The 13720-nt window shown below is 46.9% G+C and overlaps 5 non-coding genes and 2 pseudogenes across 5 annotated transcripts; all 7 read left to right on the forward strand.

Annotated features, from left to right (window-relative positions):
* Positions 1–848: 848 nt before the first annotated feature.
* On the forward strand, positions 849–1039 carry LOC130319752 (U2 spliceosomal RNA). Its single transcript, XR_008865836.1, has one exon. It is a non-coding gene; the product is annotated as a U2 spliceosomal RNA (small nuclear RNA).
* Positions 1040–3126: 2087 nt separating this feature from the next.
* On the forward strand, positions 3127–3317 carry LOC130319760 (U2 spliceosomal RNA). The gene has a single exon (XR_008865839.1). It is a non-coding gene; the product is annotated as a U2 spliceosomal RNA (small nuclear RNA).
* A 2081-nt stretch (positions 3318–5398) lies between these two features.
* On the forward strand, positions 5399–5589 carry LOC130319761 (U2 spliceosomal RNA). The gene has a single exon (XR_008865840.1). It is a non-coding gene; the product is annotated as a U2 spliceosomal RNA (small nuclear RNA).
* A 2084-nt stretch (positions 5590–7673) lies between these two features.
* Positions 7674–7864, forward strand: LOC130319740 (U2 spliceosomal RNA). The gene has a single exon (XR_008865825.1). It is a non-coding gene; the product is annotated as a U2 spliceosomal RNA (small nuclear RNA).
* A 2092-nt stretch (positions 7865–9956) lies between these two features.
* On the forward strand, positions 9957–10133 carry LOC130319758 (U2 spliceosomal RNA; annotated as a pseudogene).
* A 693-nt stretch (positions 10134–10826) lies between these two features.
* Positions 10827–11005, forward strand: LOC130319756 (U2 spliceosomal RNA; annotated as a pseudogene).
* Positions 11006–13083: 2078 nt separating this feature from the next.
* LOC130319741 (U2 spliceosomal RNA) lies at positions 13084–13274 on the forward strand. Its single transcript, XR_008865826.1, has one exon. It is a non-coding gene; the product is annotated as a U2 spliceosomal RNA (small nuclear RNA).
* Positions 13275–13720: the final 446 nt, after the last annotated feature.

Genomic DNA, 13720 nt, shown 5'->3' on the forward strand with positions numbered 1-13720 from the left:
ACGTATTCTCCGTTGAGATATTGCAGCCGCTGCTGTGTCCAGGCCCAGGAGCCTTAGCACTGTGCTGTGATGTCACTCAATACCACTGACATCACTAGGTGTAAACAACATCTCTCCTTTGCTGTGTATGTGACTATGGAGCTGTTTGGTGATGTCGTCTATTATGGCCTTCATAGAAGCAACAGGAGATTGTTGCATCCATCTAGAACCCTCAGAACTACAGTGCTATGATGTCACTCACTTCCACAGGCCTTGCAGAGTGTAAACAACAACAACCCAGCTTTGTTGTGTATGTAACCATAGGGATTTGTGATGTCACCTAGAACCTTCACAGCAGCGACAGCTTTATGAGGAGCATCAGCACTGCTCTGCCTGAGCAGAACCATCACCGCCATAGGTTGTCAAATAACCCGGGTTTAACCCACACAGGTAAGTCCAATGGGGTGCAGGCATGTCCTCTATGCTTACAGCTTCCCGTGGGTGTTGGTTTGATACCGTTTGGGGACAGCCAAGGAGGCATCTGCAGGCAACAAAGGTAGGTGTGTGCTTGTGTGTGTGTTTCCTATGCAGATCCTAAGCCCAGTGTCACATGCAAGTAGGAGGAGTAAGAAGGGTTCCTGGCAAATCCGGGTTATGGATTGCATTTAAAAAGGCCCCGTGGGAGTGCAATGGGCCCCTGTCTTGCTGCTTAGCAATAATGGTATGGGTTTAGGTTCTGCTGTGTGTACTGGTGGTTGACTGCCCCCCAGCCCAGAGTGTGCATGGAAAATTGTCTGGCAGCCTCCCTGACAGCAAGCAGTGATAGTGCCCATGAAGGGCACCTTGTTGGGCCCGCCCCTTTCACGGTTATCGCTTCTCGGCCTTTTGGCTAAGATCAAGTGTAGTATCTGTTCTTATCAGTTTAATATCTGATACGTCCCCTATCTGGGGACCATATATTAAATGGATTTTTGAGAACGGGGGCCGATTTCGAAGCTTGCTTCCGTCGCCCTATGCATTGACCTGATATGGCAGTATCTTCGGGTAAAGTGCACCACCCCCTTACAGGGTTAAAAAGAAAGATTCCTACTTTCATTGCTACCTGCTTGCTGGCTAGCCAGCTAGCCAGCCCTGTGGGCCTTGCTGCTGCTGCAGCCAAAAAACAAAAGGTGGTGCTGCTGCTGCTTCTGCTGCTTCTGCTGCTTCTGCTTGTGTCTGGCCGCTGTTGGAGCGTCCAGGCACAGGACTTCTGCTGCTGCTGACTAAATGGCCTCCTTAATTGGATCATTTGAGTAGCCAGCACACCTGTGCAGGTAGGGCATGACATGATAGGCAGCTGCCTTGATAGCGGGTGGGTGCTGAATGTTCCTAATTGACAAAATAAGATTAATGCTTATGAAGAAATATAAAATCTCATCCCTTCCCCAATATCGCGCCACACCCCTACCCCTTAATTCCCTGGTTGAACTTGATGGACATATGTCTTTTTTCGACCGTACTAACTATGTAACTATGTAACATAACATGGGGGGGGGGGGGGTCTCCTGGCTGTTCACACAGGTGTGTCATTGCTGTACATTGACCATGCATTGCTTCTGTGGTATTGCAAAGGCAAAGACAAATGCTTCCAGCCATCCATTGCACTAATGGATTGGTCATCAGCTGGCTGTCTATGTCCCGCATCAATATAGACCAAAGTACAGAGGGTTAGGCTATGCTATTGTGCACCTACCTGATGCATCAGAAGGTGCGAGGCCCTTGCTAAATTCTGTGCACAGACTTTGAGATCTATACTTTAGACTGTATCTAAACCTGCTCCAACATGGACTGACATTCTGGCCTACTTTCAGCCGATGCGACTTGTCTGTCGCTGAACAGTCGCTTTTTATGTATTCAGCACCTATGTATAATGTTGTAAAAATGCTCTAGAAGCTAAAGTCGCAGAAATGTCACACATATTTGGCCTGCAACTTTCTGTGCGACAAATTCAGACAGGAAAAATCAGTATAAATCCTTAGAAAATTATCCCCCAGTGTCTCCATCTGCTGGCGGCATTGAATAAGCATTGCTGCACTGATGGGGTATGCATTAGACGAAAAAAAAGAAGAAAAAGAAGAATAATACGCCCAGAAAAGAGGCGAAAAGGAGAAAAACGTAAAAAAACGTGAAAAAAAAGTAAGAGGAAGAGAAGGGAAAAAAAGGTGGAAATGGGTTTAAAAGTGATTTCGGCGGAGAATATATATATATATATATATATATATATATATATATACGCGCACACACACACATATATATATAAACGTATTCTCCGTTGAGATATTGCAGCCGCTGCTGTGTCCAGGCCCAGGAGCCTTAGCACTGTGCTGTGATGTCACTCAATACCACTGACATCACTAGGTGTAAACAACATCTCTCCTTTGCTGTGTATGTGACTATGGAGCTGTTTGGTGATGTCGTCTATTATGGCCTTCATAGAAGCAACAGGAGATTGTTGCATCCATCTAGAACCCTCAGAACTACAGTGCTATGATGTCACTCACTTCCACAGGCCTTGCAGAGTGTAAACAACAACAACCCAGCTTTGTTGTGTATGTAACCATAGGGATTTGTGATGTCACCTAGAACCTTCACAGCAGCGACAGCTTTATGAGGAGCATCAGCACTGCTCTGCCTGAGCAGAACCATCACCGCCATAGGTTGTCAAATAACCCGGGTTTAACCCACACAGGTAAGTCCAATGGGGTGCAGGCATGTCCTCTATGCTTACAGCTTCCCGTGGGTGTTGGTTTGATACCGTTTGGGGACAGCCAAGGAGGCATCTGCAGGCAACAAAGGTAGGTGTGTGCTTGTGTGTGTGTTTCCTATGCAGATCCTAAGCCCAGTGTCACATGCAAGTAGGAGGAGTAAGAAGGGTTCCTGGCAAATCCGGGTTATGGATTGCATTTAAAAAGGCCCCGTGGGAGTGCAATGGGCCCCTGTCTTGCTGCTTAGCAATAATGGTATGGGTTTAGGTTCTGCTGTGTGTACTGGTGGTTGACTGCCCCCCAGCCCAGAGTGTGCATGGAAAATTGTCTGGCAGCCTCCCTGACAGCAAGCAGTGATAGTGCCCATGAAGGGCACCTTGTTGGGCCCGCCCCTTTCACGGTTATCGCTTCTCGGCCTTTTGGCTAAGATCAAGTGTAGTATCTGTTCTTATCAGTTTAATATCTGATACGTCCCCTATCTGGGGACCATATATTAAATGGATTTTTGAGAACGGGGGCCGATTTCGAAGCTTGCTTCCGTCGCCCTATGCATTGACCCGATATGGCAGTATCTTCGGGTACAGTGCACCACCCCCTTACAGGGTTAAAAAGAAAGATTCCTACTTTCATTGCTACCTGCTTGCTGGCTAGCCAGCTAGCCAGCCCTGTGGGCCTTGCTGCTGCTGCAGCCAAAAAACAAAAGGTGGTGCTGCTGCTGCTTCTGCTGCTTCTGCTTCTGCTTGTGTCTGGCCGCTGTTGGAGCGTCCAGGCACAGGACTTCTGCTGCTGCTGACTAAATGGCCTCCTTAATTGGATCATTTGAGTAGCCAGCACACCTGTGCAGGTAGGTCATGACATGATAGGCAGCTGCCTTGATAGCGGGTGGGTGCTGAATGTTCCTAATTGACAAAATAAGATTAATGCTTATGAAGAAATATAAAATCTCATCCCTTCCCCAATATCGCGCCACACCCCTACCCCTTAATTCCCTGGTTGAACTTGATGGACATATGTCTTTTTTCGACCGTACTAACTATGTAACTATGTAACATAACATGGGGGGGGGGGGGGTCTCCTGGCTGTTCACACAGGTGTGTCATTGCTGTACATTGACCATGCATTGCTTCTGTGGTATTGCAAAGGCAAAGACAAATGCTTCCAGCCATCCATTGCACTAATGGATTGGTCATCAGCTGGCTGTCTATGTCCCGCATCAATATAGACCAAAGTACAGAGGGTTAGGCTATGCTATTGTGCACCTACCTGATGCATCAGAAGGTGCGAGGCCCTTGCTAAATTCTGTGCACAGACTTTGAGATCTATACTTTAGACTGTATCTAAACCTGCTCCAACATGGACTGACATTCTGGCCTACTTTCAGCCGATGCGACTTGTCTGTCGCTGAACAGTCGCTTTTTATGTATTCAGCACCTATGTATAATGTTGTAAAAATGCTCTAGAAGCTAAAGTCGCAGAAATGTCACACATATTTGGCCTGCAACTTTCTGTGCGACAAATTCAGACATGAAAAATCAGTATAAATCCTTAGAAAATTATCCCCCAGTGTCTCCATCTGCTGGCGGTATTGAATAAGCATTGCTGCACTGATGGGGTATGCATTAGACGAAAAAAAAGAAGAAAAAGAAGAATAATACGCCCAGAAAAGAGGCGAAAAGGAGAAAAACGTAAAAAAACGTGAAAAAAAAGTAAGAGGAAGAGAAGGGAAAAAAAGGTGGAAATGGGTTTAAAAGTGATTTCGGCGGAGAAATATATATATATATATATATATATATATATATATACGCGCACACACACACATATATATAAACGTATTCTCCGTTGAGATATTGCAGCCGCTGCTGTGTCCAGGCCCAGGAGCCTTAGCACTGTGCTGTGATGTCACTCAATACCACTGACATCACTAGGTGTAAACAACATCTCTCCTTTGCTGTGTATGTGACTATGGAGCTGTTTGGTGATGTCGTCTATTATGGCCTTCATAGAAGCAACAGGAGATTGTTGCATCCATCTAGAACCCTCAGAACTACAGTGCTATGATGTCACTCACTTCCACAGGCCTTGCAGAGTGTAAACAACAACAACCCAGCTTTGTTGTGTATGTAACCATAGGGATTTGTGATGTCACCTAGAACCTTCACAGCAGCGACAGCTTTATGAGGAGCATCAGCACTGCTCTGCCTGAGCAGAACCATCACCGCCATAGGTTGTCAAATAACCCGGGTTTAACCCACACAGGTAAGTCCAATGGGGTGCAGGCATGTCCTCTATGCTTACAGCTTCCCGTGGGTGTTGGTTTGATACCGTTTGGGGACAGCCAAGGAGGCATCTGCAGGCAACAAAGGTAGGTGTGTGCTTGTGTGTGTGTTTCCTATGCAGATCCTAAGCCCAGTGTCACATGCAAGTAGGAGGAGTAAGAAGGGTTCCTGGCAAATCCGGGTTATGGATTGCATTTAAAAAGGCCCCGTGGGAGTGCAATGGGCCCCTGTCTTGCTGCTTAGCAATAATGGTATGGGTTTAGGTTCTGCTGTGTGTACTGGTGGTTGACTGCCCCCCAGCCCAGAGTGTGCATGGAAAATTGTCTGGCAGCCTCCCTGACAGCAAGCAGTGATAGTGCCCATGAAGGGCACCTTGTTGGGCCCGCCCCTTTCACGGTTATCGCTTCTCGGCCTTTTGGCTAAGATCAAGTGTAGTATCTGTTCTTATCAGTTTAATATCTGATACGTCCCCTATCTGGGGACCATATATTAAATGGATTTTTGAGAACGGGGGCCGATTTCGAAGCTTGCTTCCGTCGCCCTATGCATTGACCCGATATGGCAGTATCTTCGGGTACAGTGCACCACCCCCTTACAGGGTTAAAAAGAAAGATTCCTACTTTCATTGCTACCTGCTTGCTGGCTAGCCAGCTAGCCAGCCCTGTGGGCCTTGCTGCTGCTGCAGCCAAAAAACAAAAGGTGGTGCTGCTGCTGCTTCTGCTGCTTCTGCTTCTGCTTGTGTCTGGCCGCTGTTGGAGCGTCCAGGCACAGGACTTCTGCTGCTGCTGACTAAATGGCCTCCTTAATTGGATCATTTGAGTAGCCAGCACACCTGTGCAGGTAGGGCATGACATGATAGGCAGCTGCCTTGATAGCGGGTGGGTGCTGAATGTTCCTAATTGACAAAATAAGATTAATGCTTATGAAGAAATATAAAATCTCATCCCTTCCCCAATATCGCGCCACACCCCTACCCCTTAATTCCCTGGTTGAACTTGATGGACATATGTCTTTTTTCGACCGTACTAACTATGTAACTATGTAACATAATAACATGGGGGGGGGGGGGGGTCTCCTGGCTGTTCACACAGGTGTGTCATTGCTGTACATTGACCATGCATTGCTTCTGTGGTATTGCAAAGGCAAAGACAAATGCTTCCAGCCATCCATTGCACTAATGGATTGGTCATCAGCTGGCTGTCTATGTCCCGCATCAATATAGACCAAAGTACAGAGGGTTAGGCTATGCTATTGTGCACCTACCTGATGCATCAGAAGGTGCGAGGCCCTTGCTAAATTCTGTGCACAGACTTTGAGATCTATACTTTAGACTGTATCTAAACCTGCTCCAACATGGACTGACATTCTGGCCTACTTTCAGCCGATGCGACTTGTCTGTCGCTGAACAGTCGCTTTTTATGTATTCAGCACCTATGTATAATGTTGTAAAAATGCTCTAGAAGCTAAAGTCGCAGAAATGTCACACATATTTGGCCTGCAACTTTCTGTGCGACAAATTCAGACAGGAAAAATCAGTATAAATCCTTAGAAAATTATCCCCCAATGTCTCCATCTGCTGGCGGTATTGAATAAGCATTGCTGCACTGATGGGGTATGCATTAGACGAAAAAAAAGAAGAATAATACGCCCAGAAAAGAGGCGAAAAGGAGAAAAACGTAAAAAAACGTGAAAAAAAAGTAAGAGGAAGAGAAGGGAAAAAAAGGTGGAAATGGGTTTAAAAGTGATTTCGGCGGAGAAATATATATATATATATATATATATATATATATATATATATATATACGCGCACACACACATATATATAAACGTATTCTCCGTTGAGATATTGCAGCCGCTGCTGTGTCCAGGCCCAGGAGCCTTAGCACTGTGCTGTGATGTCACTCAATACCACTGACATCACTAGGTGTAAACAACATCTCTCCTTTGCTGTGTATGTGACTATGGAGCTGTTTGGTGATGTCGTCTATTATGGCCTTCATAGAAGCAACAGGAGATTGTTGCATCCATCTAGAACCCTCAGAACTACAGTGCTATGATGTCACTCACTTCCACAGGCCTTGCAGAGTGTAAACAACAACAACCCAGCTTTGTTGTGTATGTAACCATAGGGATTTGTGATGTCACCTAGAACCTTCACAGCAGCGACAGCTTTATGAGGAGCATCAGCACTGCTCTGCCTGAGCAGAACCATCACCGCCATAGGTTGTCAAATAACCCGGGTTTAACCCACACAGGTAAGTCCAATGGGGTGCAGGCATGTCCTCTATGCTTACAGCTTCCCGTGGGTGTTGGTTTGATACCGTTTGGGGACAGCCAAGGAGGCATCTGCAGGCAACAAAGGTAGGTGTGTGCTTGTGTGTGTGTTTCCTATGCAGATCCTAAGCCCAGTGTCACATGCAAGTAGGAGGAGTAAGAAGGGTTCCTGGCAAATCCGGGTTATGGATTGCATTTAAAAAGGCCCCGTGGGAGTGCAATGGGCCCCTGTCTTGCTGCTTAGCAATAATGGTATGGGTTTAGGTTCTGCTGTGTGTACTGGTGGTTGACTGCCCCCCAGCCCAGAGTGTGCATGGAAAATTGTCTGGCAGCCTCCCTGACAGCAAGCAGTGATAGTGCCCATGAAGGGCACCTTGTTGGGCCCGCCCCTTTCACGGTTATCGCTTCTCGGCCTTTTGGCTAAGATCAAGTGTAGTATCTGTTCTTATCAGTTTAATATCTGATACGTCCCCTATCTGGGGACCATATATTAAATGGATTTTTGAGAACGGGGGCCGATTTCGAAGCTTGCTTCCGTCGCCCTATGCATTGACCCGATATGGCAGTATCTTCGGGTACAGTGCACCACCCCCTTACAGGGTTAAAAAGAAAGATTCCTACTTTCATTGCTACCTGCTTGCTGGCTAGCCAGCTAGCCAGCCCTGTGGGCCTTGCTGCTGCTGCAGCCAAAAAACAAAAGGTGGTGCTGCTGCTGCTTCTGCTGCTTCTGCTTCTGCTTGTGTCTGGCCGCTGTTGGAGCGTCCAGGCACAGGACTTCTGCTGCTGCTGACTAAATGGCCTCCTTAATTGGATCATTTGAGTAGCCAGCACACCTGTGCAGGTAGGGCATGACATGATAGGCAGCTGCCTTGATAGCGGGTGGGTGCTGAATGTTCCTAATTGACAAAATAAGATTAATGCTTATGAAGAAATATAAAATCTCATCCCTTCCCCAATATCGCGCCACACCCCTACCCCTTAATTCCCTGGTTGAACTTGATGGACATATGTCTTTTTTCGACCGTACTAACTATGTAACTATGTAACATAACATGGGGGGGGGGGGGGGGGTCTCCTGGCTGTTCACACAGGTGTGTCATTGCTGTACATTGACCATGCATTGCTTCTGTGGCATTGCAAAGGCAAAGACAAATGCTTCCAGCCATCCATTGCACTAATGGATTGGTCATCAGCTGGCTGTCTATGTCCCGCATCAATATAGACCAAAGTACAGAGGGTTAGGCTATGCTATTGTGCACCTACCTGATGCATCAGAAGGTGCGAGGCCCTTGCTAAATTCTGTGCACAGACTTTGAGATCTATACTTTAGACTGTATCTAAACCTGCTCCAACATGGACTGACATTCTGGCCTACTTTCAGCCGATGCGACTTGTCTGTCGCTGAACAGTCGCTTTTTATGTATTCAGCACCTATGTATAATGTTGTAAAAATGCTCTAGAAGCTAAAGTCGCAGAAATGTCACACATATTTGGCCTGCAACTTTCTGTGCGACAAATTCAGACAGGAAAAATCAGTATAAATCCTTAGAAAATTATCCCCCAGTGTCTCCATCTGCTGGCGGTATTGAATAAGCATTGCTGCACTGATGGGGTATGCATTAGACGAAAAAAAAGAAGAAAAAGAAGAATAATACGCCCAGAAAAGAGGCGAAAAGGAGAAAAACGTAAAAAAACGTGAAAAAAAAGTAAGAGGAAGAGAAGGGAAAAAAAGGTGGAAATGGGTTTAAAAGTGATTTCGGCGGAGAAATATATATATATATATATATATATATATATATATATATATATACGCGCACACACACACATATATATAAACGTATTCTCCGTTGAGATATTGCAGCCGCTGCTGTGTCCAGGCCCAGGAGCCTTAGCACTGTGCTGTGATGTCACTCAATACCACTGACATCACTAGGTGTAAACAACATCTCTCCTTTGCTGTGTATGTGACTATGGAGCTGTTTGGTGATGTCGTCTATTATGGCCTTCATAGAAGCAACAGGAGATTTTTGCATCCATCTAGAACCCTCAGAACTACAGTGCTATGATGTCACTCACTTCCACAGGCCTTGCAGAGTGTAAACAACAACAACCCAGCTTTGTTGTGTATGTAACCATAGGGATTTGTGATGTCACCTAGAACCTTCACAGCAGCGACAGCTTTATGAGGAGCATCAGCACTGCTCTGCCTGAGCAGAACCATCACCGCCATAGGTTGTCAAATAACCCGGGTTTAACCCACACAGGTAAGTCCAATGGGGTGCAGGCATGTCCTCTATGCTTACAGCTTCCCGTGGGTGTTGGTTTGATACCGTTTGGGGACAGCCAAGGAGGCATCTGCAGGCAACAAAGGTAGGTGTGTGCTTGTGTGTGTGTTTCCTATGCAGATCCTAAGCCCAGTGTCACATGCAAGTAGGAGGAGTAAGAAGGGTTCCTGGCAAATCCGGGTTATGGATTGCATTTAAAAAGGCCCCGTGGGAGTGCAATGGGCCCCTGTCTTGCTGCTTAGCAATAATGGTATGGGTTTAGGTTCTGCTGTGTGTACTGGTGGTTGACTGCCCCCCAGCCCAGAGTGTGCATGGAAAATTGTCTGGCAGCCTCCCTGACAGCAAGCAGTGATAGTGCCCATGAAGGGCACCTTGTTGGGCCCGCCCCTTTCACGGTTATCGCTTCTCGGCCTTTTGGCTAAGATCAAGTGTAGTATCTGTTCTTATCAGTTTTTCATGCCGGTGTACAGTGACGCTGGTGGGGATGGGTGCTGCATGGAGGATGCAGGTGTACCAGGGCTTTCCGGGGCTGGTTCTGAGGAATCAGCTCGACGGCTGCCCCGATGTGACCTGTTCCCTCCGGGTCTCGCCATGAGGCTGAGAGGGTCTAGAGCCGAGGTACTTTTGTGCCTCGGGGAGTGGTGACCCCGAGGTGCCGAAACTCACTGGGAGAATAGACTCACTGAGTTGAAGCACGGGCACCATAATCTCTTCACCTTGTGGCACTCACCTCTTGATTCCCGGCCTTCTGGCTAGGATCAGAGAAATTTTTATAGATCCGGCCGGATGTCCGGGCAGTATATCTGCACACATTCACTTATTTATTTCTTTTTTGTTTCACTGTGTCACTTTTTGCGTGTTGTGTGTTCACAGGATTTGTCAGGATGCGGTAGCCCTTCTGGGTGTCCCTCCTGGCGGTCTAGGGGAGGTGTGTGTGGCCATTAGGTTCCGCACCTCCCTGCAAACACCCCGGGTACTCCTGCTTTGGCAGGGTACCTACCGTAATCGGCTCTGCGGGCAGATACCTTGGCTAACGCCAAGGGGGATGCCGGGAGCATTTGTGGTCCCCTAGTAGCTTCGGCGAAAAGGAAAATCGAACCTGGAACCTCGCAGGTACCTTTTGGTCCGGAGGCGAAGGGTAAGGTTTGTTGGGGGGCCTCTCTCCTATCGGAGAAGGGCTTGCGATAGACCGCATCCTTTGTGCACGTTTTTTTAGTGTAACACGTTTGCACTTTTTCTTGCACTTTGGGTGAATCGAAAGCACGTTCCTCGGCTTTAAAAAAAAAAAAAAAAATCTGTTCTTATCAGTTTAATATCTGATACGTCCCCTATCTGGGGACCATATATTAAATGGATTTTTGAGAACGGGGGCCGATTTCGAAGCTTGCTTCCGTCGCCCTATGCATTGACCCGATATGGCAGTATCTTCGGGTACAGTGCACCACCCCCTTACAGGGTTAAAAAGAAAGATTCCTACTTTCATTGCTACCTGCTTGCTGGCTAGCCAGCTAGCCAGCCCTGTGGGCCTTGCTGCTGCTGCAGCCAAAAAACAAAAGGTGGTGCTGCTGCTGCTTCTGCTGCTTCTGCTTGTGTCTGGCCGCTGTTGGAGCGTCCAGGCACAGGACTTCTGCTGCTGCTGACTAAATGGCCTCCTTAATTGGATCATTTGAGTAGCCAGCACACCTGTGCAGGTAGGGCATGACATGATAGGCAGCTGCCTTGATAGCGGGTGGGTGCTGAATGTTCCTAATTGACAAAATAAGATTAATGCTTATGAAGAAATATAAAATCTCATCCCTTCCCCAATATCGCGCCACACCCCTACCCCTTAATTCCCTGGTTGAACTTGATGGACATATGTCTTTTTTCGACCGTACTAACTATGTAACTATGTAACATAACATGGGGGGGGGGGGGGGTCTCCTGGCTGTTCACACAGGTGTGTCATTGCTGTACATTGACCATGCATTGCTTCTGTGGTATTGCAAAGGCAAAGACAAATGCTTCCAGCCATCCATTGCACTAATGGATTGGTCATCAGCTGGCTGTCTATGTCCCGCATCAATATAGACCAAAGTACAGAGGGTTAGGCTATGCTATTGTGCACCTACCTGATGCATCAGAAGGTGCGAGGCCCTTGCTAAATTCTGTGCACAGACTTTGAGATCTATACTTTAGACTGTATCTAAACCTGCTCCAACATGGACTGACATTCTGGCCTACTTTCAGCCGATGCGACTTGTCTGTCGCTGAACAGTCGCTTTTTATGTATTCAGCACCTATGTATAATGTTGTAAAAATGCTCTAGAAGCTAAAGTCGCAGAAATGTCACACATATTTGGCCTGCAACTTTCTGTGCGACAAATTCAGACAGGAAAAATCAGTATAAATCCTTAGAAAATTATCCCCCAGTGTCTCCATCTGCTGGCGGCATTGAATAAGCATTGCTGCACTGATGGGGTATGCATTAGACGAAAAAAAAGAAGAAAAAGAAGAATAATACGCCCAGAAAAGAGGCGAAAAGGAGAAAAACGTAAAAAAACGTGAAAAAAAAGTAAGAGGAAGAGAAGGGAAAAAAAGGTGGAAATGGGTTTAAAAGTGATTTCGGCGGAGAAATATATATATATATATATATATATATATATATATACGCGCACACACACACATATATATATAAACGTATTCTCCGTTGAGATATTGCAGCCGCTGCTGTGTCCAGGCCCAGGAGCCTTAGCACTGTGCTGTGATGTCACTCAATACCACTGACATCACTAGGTGTAAACAACATCTCTCCTTTGCTGTGTATGTGACTATGGAGCTGTTTGGTGATGTCGTCTATTATGGCCTTCATAGAAGCAACAGGAGATTGTTGCATCCATCTAGAACCCTCAGAACTACAGTGCTATGATGTCACTCACTTCCACAGGCCTTGCAGAGTGTAAACAACAACAACCCAGCTTTGTTGTGTATGTAACCATAGGGATTTGTGATGTCACCTAGAACCTTCACAGCAGCGACAGCTTTATGAGGAGCATCAGCACTGCTCTGCCTGAGCAGAACCATCACCGCCATAGGTTGTCAAATAACCCGGGTTTAACCCACACAGGTAAGTCCAATGGGGTGCAGGCATGTCCTCTATGCTTACAGCTTCCCGTGGGTGTTGGTTTGATACCGTTTGGGGACAGCCAAGGAGGCATCTGCAGGCAACAAAGGTAGGTGTGTGCTTGTGTGTGTGTTTCCTATGCAGATCCTAAGCCCAGTGTCACATGCAAGTAGGAGGAGTAAGAAGGGTTCCTGGCAAATCCGGGTTATGGATTGCATTTAAAAAGGCCCCGTGGGAGTGCAATGGGCCCCTGTCTTGCTGCTTAGCAATAATGGTATGGGTTTAGGTTCTGCTGTGTGTACTGGTGGTTGACTGCCCCCCAGCCCAGAGTGTGCATGGAAAATTGTCTGGCAGCCTCCCTGACAGCAAGCAGTGATAGTGCCCATGAAGGGCACCTTGTTGGGCCCGCCCCTTTCACGGTTATCGCTTCTCGGCCTTTTGGCTAAGATCAAGTGTAGTATCTGTTCTTATCAGTTTAATATCTGATACGTCCCCTATCTGGGGACCATATATTAAATGGATTTTTGAGAACGGGGGCCGATTTCGAAGCTTGCTTCCGTCGCCCTATGCATTGACCCGATATGGCAGTATCTTCGGGTACAGTGCACCACCCCCTTACAGGGTTAAAAAGAAAGATTCCTACTTTCATTGCTACCTGCTTGCTGGCTAGCCAGCTAGCCAGCCCTGTGGGCCTTGCTGCTGCTGCAGCCAAAAAACAAAAGGTGGTGCTGCTGCTGCTTCTGCTGCTTCTGCTTCTGCTTGTGTCTGGCCGCTGTTGGAGCGTCCAGGCACAGGACTTCTGCTGCTGCTGACTAAATGGCCTCCTTAATTGGATCATTTGAGTAGCCAGCACACCTGTGCAGGTAGGTCATGACATGATAGGCAGCTGCCTTGATAGCGGGTGGGTGCTGAATGTTCCTAATTGACAAAATAAGATTAATGCTTATGAAGAAATATAAAATCTCATCCCTTCCCCAATATCGCGCCACACCCCTACCCCTTAATTCCCTGGTTGAACTTGATGGACATATGTCTTTTTTCGACCGTACTAACTATGTA

Source organism: Hyla sarda, unplaced genomic scaffold, assembly GCF_029499605.1.
Source record: "Hyla sarda isolate aHylSar1 unplaced genomic scaffold, aHylSar1.hap1 scaffold_2162, whole genome shotgun sequence".
Lineage (NCBI taxonomy): Eukaryota > Metazoa > Chordata > Amphibia > Anura > Hylidae > Hyla > Hyla sarda.